Genomic DNA, 6,842 nt, shown 5'->3' with positions numbered 1-6,842 from the left:
AATCTTTTAATCTCTTCAGTTGAACTTCTGCAAACTTATGATATTTGGCAGTGCACCTGGAACCACTTTTTTTTGTTGTTTCTTTTTCTTTTCTTTTCTTTCTTTTTTTTTTTTTTTTTGAGATGGAGTCTTCCTTTGTTGCCCAGGCTGGAGTACAGCGGCATGATCTTGGCTCACTGTAACCTCCGCCTCCTGGGTTCAAGGAATTCTATCTTAGTCTCCCAAGTAGGTGGGATTATAGGCATGTGCCACCATGCCCAGCTAATTTTTGTATTTTTAATAGAGACAGGGTTTCCCCATGTTGGCCAGGCTGGTCTCAAACTCCTGATCTCAGGTGATCTACCCACCTCGGCCTCCCAAAGTGCTGTGATTGCAGGCATGAGCCACCGTGCCTGGTGCGAACCACTTTTGTACATAACAAAAGGACTGAAGTCAAAGGATTTCAACATGGAAAATATAGTGTAAAAATAATAATGATAATGATATATACAACAGTTCAGGATTGTTCTAAATGTTTTACATACATTAACTCATTTGTTTGGATACATTTGCCTTGCCCTATAATTGGCAATGATTTTCACAAATTTTTAATATATCTGACTTTAAACATTTTTATATTTGTAATCTGCCATAGACATCCTATTTAAATTTAGCTAGTTAAGATTGCCTTATTGGTGGGCACCGGCACGGTCTGGGGCAGCACAGGATCATCATGGCGGAGTTGCAGCAGCTGCGGGTGCAGGAGACGGTGGACTCCATGGTAAAGAGCCTAGAGAGAGAAAACATCCAGAAGATGCAGAGTCTCATGTTCCCATGCAGCACCAGCTGTTGTGAGGACAGCCAGGCATCCATGCAGCAGGTGCACCAGTACATCCAGCACAGTCATGTGCCTCTGGCTCAAGTCCAGGCCTTGGTCACCAGTAAGTTTGAGAAGTTCCAGGACTGCCAGGCCTGGTGCACCATACATTGCAATGACAAAACCAAAGATTCAATAGATGCCGGGAGTAAGGAGCTTCAGGTGAAAGGGCAGCTGTACTGTCGTGTGACCAAGTGTATAGATGACCACGTGCACCTCATCCCAACCATGACCAAGAAGAAGGAGGCTCTCTTATCCATTGGGTAATAAAAGTCCTTGCCAGTGGCTATCAGGAATGAGGGCAAAAATATATTTTTTAATAAGGAATTGGGAATTTTAGTCTTTTAAGCAAAGTTTATGAAGAAATTAAGGATGGCAACAAGTGTAAGGCATATGTCGCTTGCCTCTGGACACTGGTTCTTTCATGTTTCAGCCCTAAAAAGTGAAATGGGAAAAAGTGATGCTAAATTGCATCAGAGACATTACAGAAAGTTTAGAGCTTATGTTCCTGTGGCTAGTGCTTGTCCTGGCAGTAAGGATCTCACCTGTAACAAGCCAGAGCCCTCCAAGCTACCAGACTCTTCTTACTACCAACAGGCTGGCAGGTTAGACTTGATGGAGTTTGAGGAGAGAGATTTTCTCTTTGTTGCCAAATATCCTGTTTACCAGAAGTGTCATCACACCATTTTCTATAGGCTGTGAAACAAAATCCATGAGGTCAATAACTTAGAAGGGAGAAAAAAATTTCCGGGTCTTTGTTTTCTTGATTTTGTGTAATTGACACAAGGGTATACAAGTTGATGCAAGTTGATTTTAAAATGTGGATTTGGGAGGGAGAGTAGTTTGGATAAGAACTTTGAAGATCCCTGTGGATCCCCATTTCTGGTCAAGATGTAGATGTACATTTCTTAAAATTATTACATGCTGCATCTTTCAACCTGGATACCGTGCAAAAACATGAGAGGCGACCACACACTAATTATGAGAAGCAGAGCTTCCCTCTTAACTGGCTGATGGGCCTTGAGGCTGTGTGTAGCAAAATGACAGGACAATGTTGCAGTAACACTTTCCCCTTGAAGAAGAAAGGGGTTTTGATTGTGATATATATTAGTATCTAGTAATGAATAGTAAAAGAGGAGCAATTGGCTACTTGCTTATAAGAGAGTTATGAAGTACTGGATTTGGAAAAACCTGGTTTTTATAAAAACAGAGTGGAATTGAAGCCTAAACCTAGCATTGTTTCCTTAGCTCCCTGAATTAACAGAGCCCGATTGAGACCCCGGCAACAGGAAGTTCAAGGGAGAAAAAGTGAACAATTTGGGCTAGGATGAGCTGAGTCCCTTAGAGCAAAGGAGAGGCAGCCCCCATTATCAAATACCATTTTTGCCCGGGGCTTTTGCAACTTGCATTGTTCCTGCCCTGGCATGGCACCTTATTATTTTGATACCAACCTCATTGTATTTTCACCAGCTTATTACTTGAAATGATAATACAGCCTGTCCATTTGCTGTTTTCAGGCTGTGATATATTTTCTTAGTTGTTTGGTTTTAAAAATAAATAAGGTTTAATTCCCCCCTCCTTGCCACAAAAAAGATTGCCTTATTCATTACTAAATAATTATATATCACTTTTTAGAAGTGTGTGATGTTTTCTAGCTATATTTTTGACAAACCAGGCTTTTAGAATTGCCATTTATGATCATTCTTGCAGTACAAACTAAAACTAAAACCCGTTACTGTTCAGGTTTATAAAACAAGTGCTGTTCATCAGAGAAAAGATAGAACACTTATTTTCTTTTTCTTTCTTCTAAGAAGAGTTTTGTATAAATAATTTCTTTTAAACATTTGTGATACTTTTCACCCAGAAGAGGTGTTGTTTAAATTGGGGGTTGTGACTAATTTGTTTCAATTAAAAATACTTTAATATCAATATCAAATGCCTCTTAGATGATATGATCTTGTTACCATATGTGGTAGTTTGCTCTACATACTAGCTATTTAAACCAGATGTAAGTAAAACAAGATTTGTTTGAGAGGACTAGGGTTTCTCCAGAGTAAAGAATACAGAGACCAAATGGAAACATACTTGCTTCACTGCACATGGTTTCTATACTTGGCTGTGCTGGCTTACCATTTTATGGTTACCAGATTTACATCCTTTGAAATTATGGACATTGGATCAAATCCTCATGTTGGAAAACACTCTAAGGTAACATTAAATGAGCATGTGATTTGAATAACCTACAATTTTCACACAGGTTTTGATGACCAAAGTCAAAATATTTCCCATAAAATACTGTAAATTTGCTAAAATATATACAAAGCTCCTACAGTGTAATAACATGAAGAAACTTTGTTTACTGAAAAAATCTGATTTTTGGATTTTATTTTAAACTTTTTTTTAAGTTTGTATTTTTATCTTATTTAAGCTTGTTTTCTTTCTTTCTTTTCATAATTTCTTCTAAAAAAATGAGATACATATGCAGAGCATACAGGCTTGTTACATAGGTTTATGTGTGCCATGGTGGTTTGCTGCACCTACTGGCCCATCCTCTAAGTTCCCTCCTCTCACCTCCCACCCCCCAACAGGCCTTGGTGTGTGTTGTTCCCCTCCCTATGCCCATGTTTTCTCATTGTTCAACTTCCACTTATGAGTGAGAACACGAGGTATTTGGTGTTCGGTTCCTCTGTTAGTTTGCTAAGGATGATGGCTTCCAGTTTCATCCATGTCCCTACAAAGGACATAATCTCATTCCTTTTTATGGCTGCATAGTATTCCATGGTGTATATATACCACATTTTCTTTATCCAGTCTATCATTGATGGGCATTTGGGTTGGATCCACATCTTTGCTATTGTGAATAGTCCTGCAATAAACAGACATTTGCATGTGTCTTTATAGTAGAATGATATATATCTTCCTTTGGGTATATACCCAGTAATGGGCTTGCTGGATCAAATGGTATTCTGGTTCTAGACCTCGAGGAATCTCCATACTGTCCTCCACAATGGTTGAACTCATTTACATTCCCACCAACAGTGTAAAAGCATTCCTATTTCTCCACACTCTCACCAGCATCTATTGTTTCTGACTGGCATGAGATGGTGACTCATTGTGGTTTTGATTTGCATTTCTCTGATCATCAGTGATGTTGAGCTTTTTTTCATATGTTTGTTGGTGACATAAATGCCTTCTTTTGAGAAGTGTCTGTTGATATCTTTACTCACTTTTTTGCTGGGGTTGTTTTTTTTCTTGTAAATTTGTTTAAGTTCCTTGTAAATTCTGGATATCAGACCTTTGTCAGATGGGTAGATTGCAAAAATTTCTCCTGTTCTGTAGGTTGCCTGTTTGCTCTGATGATAGTTTCTTTTGCTGTGCTGATGCTCTTTAGTTTAATTAGATCACATTTGTCAATTTTGGCTTCTGTTGCAATTGCTTTTGGTGTTTTTGTCATGAAGTCCTTGCCCATGCCTATGTCCTGAATGGTATTGCCTAGGTTTTCTTCTAGAGTTTTTATGGTTTGGGGTTTGACATTTAAGTCTTTAATTCATCTTGAGTTGATTTTTGTGTCAGGTGTAAGGAAGGGGTCCAGTTTCAGTTTTCTGCATATGGCTAGCCAGTTTTCTCAGCACCATTTACTAAATAGGAAATCCTTTCCCCGTTGCTTGTTTTTGGCAGGTTTGTCTAAGAGCAGATGGATGTAGATGTATGGTGGTATTTTTGAGGTATCTGTTCTGCTCCATTGGTCTATACATCTGTTTTGGTACCCGTACCATCCTGTTTTTGCTACTGTAGCCTTGTAGTATAGTTTGAAGTCAGGTAGCATGATGCCTCCAGCTTTATTTATTTTGCTTAGGATTGTCTTGGCTATATGGGGTCTTCTTTGATTCCATGTGAAATTTAAAAATAGTTTTTTTCTAATTCTGTGAAGAATGTCAATGGTAGTTTGATGGGAATGGCATTGAATCTGTACTTTGTGTAGTATGGACATTTTCATGATATTTATTCTTCCTATCCATGAAGATGGAATGTTTTTCCACTTGTTTGCATCCTTTCTTATTTCCTTGAGAGTTGTTTATAGTTCTCCTTGAAGAGTTCTTTCACATCCCTTGTTAACTGTATTCCTAGGTATTTTATTCTCTTTATAGCAATTGTGAATAGGAGTTCATTCATGATTTGGCTCTCTGCTTGTCTATTGTTGGTGTAAAGAAACATCTCACAGATACTAAAGAAGAAGTATGTCATCAGTTCAATTCCCTAATGGGGTAATTTTTAAATGAACTGTAATGACTGACATGATAACACTATCAAAGAACTTTATTAAAATTATAGAATTGTAGAACTAGAAGATTCTTAGAAGGTCTACAGTCACTATGTTAGCAGATTCTTAGATTAGTCATAATTGACTCAGCAAGTACAGTATTGTATTTGTATTAGTTTCTTTTTGTATTAGTTTTTTCTTTGTATTTATATCCCTGATTTTGTATTAGTTTTCTTTTCTTTTTCTTTTCTTTTTTTTTTTTTTTTTTTTTTGAGACAGGGTCTTGCTCAGACTGGAGTGCAGTGGCATGATCACAGCTCTCTGTAGCTTTGACCTCCTGGGCTCAAGCAATCCTCCCAGCTCAGTCTCCTAAGTAGCTGGTACTATAGGTGGACACCATCTTGCTTGGGTGATTTTTTTTTTTTTTTTTGTATTTTTTGTAGAGACAGGGTTTCACATGTTGCCCAGGCTGGTCTCAAACTCTTGGGCTCAAGTGATCCACCTTCCTGGGCCTCCTAGAGTGCTGGGATTGCAGGTATGAGCCACCACACCCATGCTTGTATTAGTTTTCTATTGCTGTGCTACAAATTACCACAGACTGTACAGCTTAGAATAACACATATTTATTATCTTACAGTTGTGTAGGCCAGAAGTCTAGGTACAATGTCATTGTATTCTCTTCTCAGGGTTTCACTAGGCTGAAATCAAGGTGTTGTCCAGGGCTGAGTTTCTTATTTGGAACTTGGGAGTCTCTTCCAAGTTCATTTGGTTGTAGGCAGAATTCATTTCCTTGAAAGTTTATGACTGAGTTCCCCATTGTCTGCTAGCTGTCAAATCTCTGACTTCCTCTCCTGCAACCACCCAGAGAAAACTCTTTGTTTTTAAAGGGATCATGTGATCAGGTTAGGCCAGCCTAGATAATATAGTTTTTGCTCTATAATATAGTTTTGGAGTGATATCTCATCATATTTACGAGTTCTGCTGACATTCAAGGAGAGGAGATTTTTACAAGGGCATGGGTCATGGGGAACCAGTTATCTTTTGCCCCGCCCCCCCCCCCCCCCCCCCCCACACACGGTCCGCAGGATTATTTTTATCTAGGAAATCTGCCTTCTGAACAGTGGTCAGAAACTCTGGCTTGTCTGGTTATTGCCATCTATTCCCACTTCATTTTACACACATACCCCTGGCCCTAATGTGCTTTTTGGGAAGTAGGCAATACTCTCTCGTGCTTATCTGTGGCTTAGCAGTGCCAATATTCCAGGCTCTCTCCTTTGTTCTCACACTGGAGACTACTTCAATGTTCATGGCAAAAGTACACATTCCAGTTTCATAGTATTTAAAATAAAGTGACTATATTTCCTACTTATAAGACAATTTTTGGCTCATAAATTTGTATAGAAATACACTTTTTAAATAATTCTTAGGCGCAGTTTCAAATACTAAATTGCTCCTTTCCCATTTTTCCTGTAATGCACAATAATGTATGTCCCTTGATCTATTCCCAGAAAAGGTTTCCAGGAAGATTTCTGAGAAAAGCATATATGTGACATTTTCTGAAATGCACTTGCTCAGCAACGTATACTTTTTTCCTTTTTGTTAATGTCCCCATATTTGAGCAGAAGGTAAAATTTTGTTTACATGTATAACTTTCTTCAGTTTTTCACACACGTTTTTAAGAATATGCATACTGAGATTGGTGGGTTATAAAAGGGATTAATAACC

At 38.4% G+C, this 6,842-nt stretch overlaps 1 pseudogene; it reads left to right on the top strand.

Annotated features, from left to right (window-relative positions):
• The first annotated feature begins 307 nt into the window (after window positions 1-307).
• On the top strand, window positions 308-3,190 carry LOC116275310 (annotated as a pseudogene).
• The last annotated feature ends 3,652 nt before the right edge of the window (window positions 3,191-6,842 follow it).

Source organism: Papio anubis, chromosome 6, assembly GCF_008728515.1.
Source record: "Papio anubis isolate 15944 chromosome 6, Panubis1.0, whole genome shotgun sequence".
In the NCBI taxonomy this organism is placed as follows: Eukaryota; Metazoa; Chordata; class Mammalia; order Primates; family Cercopithecidae; genus Papio; species Papio anubis.
This window is presented reverse-complemented; position numbering and strand designations above follow the sequence as displayed.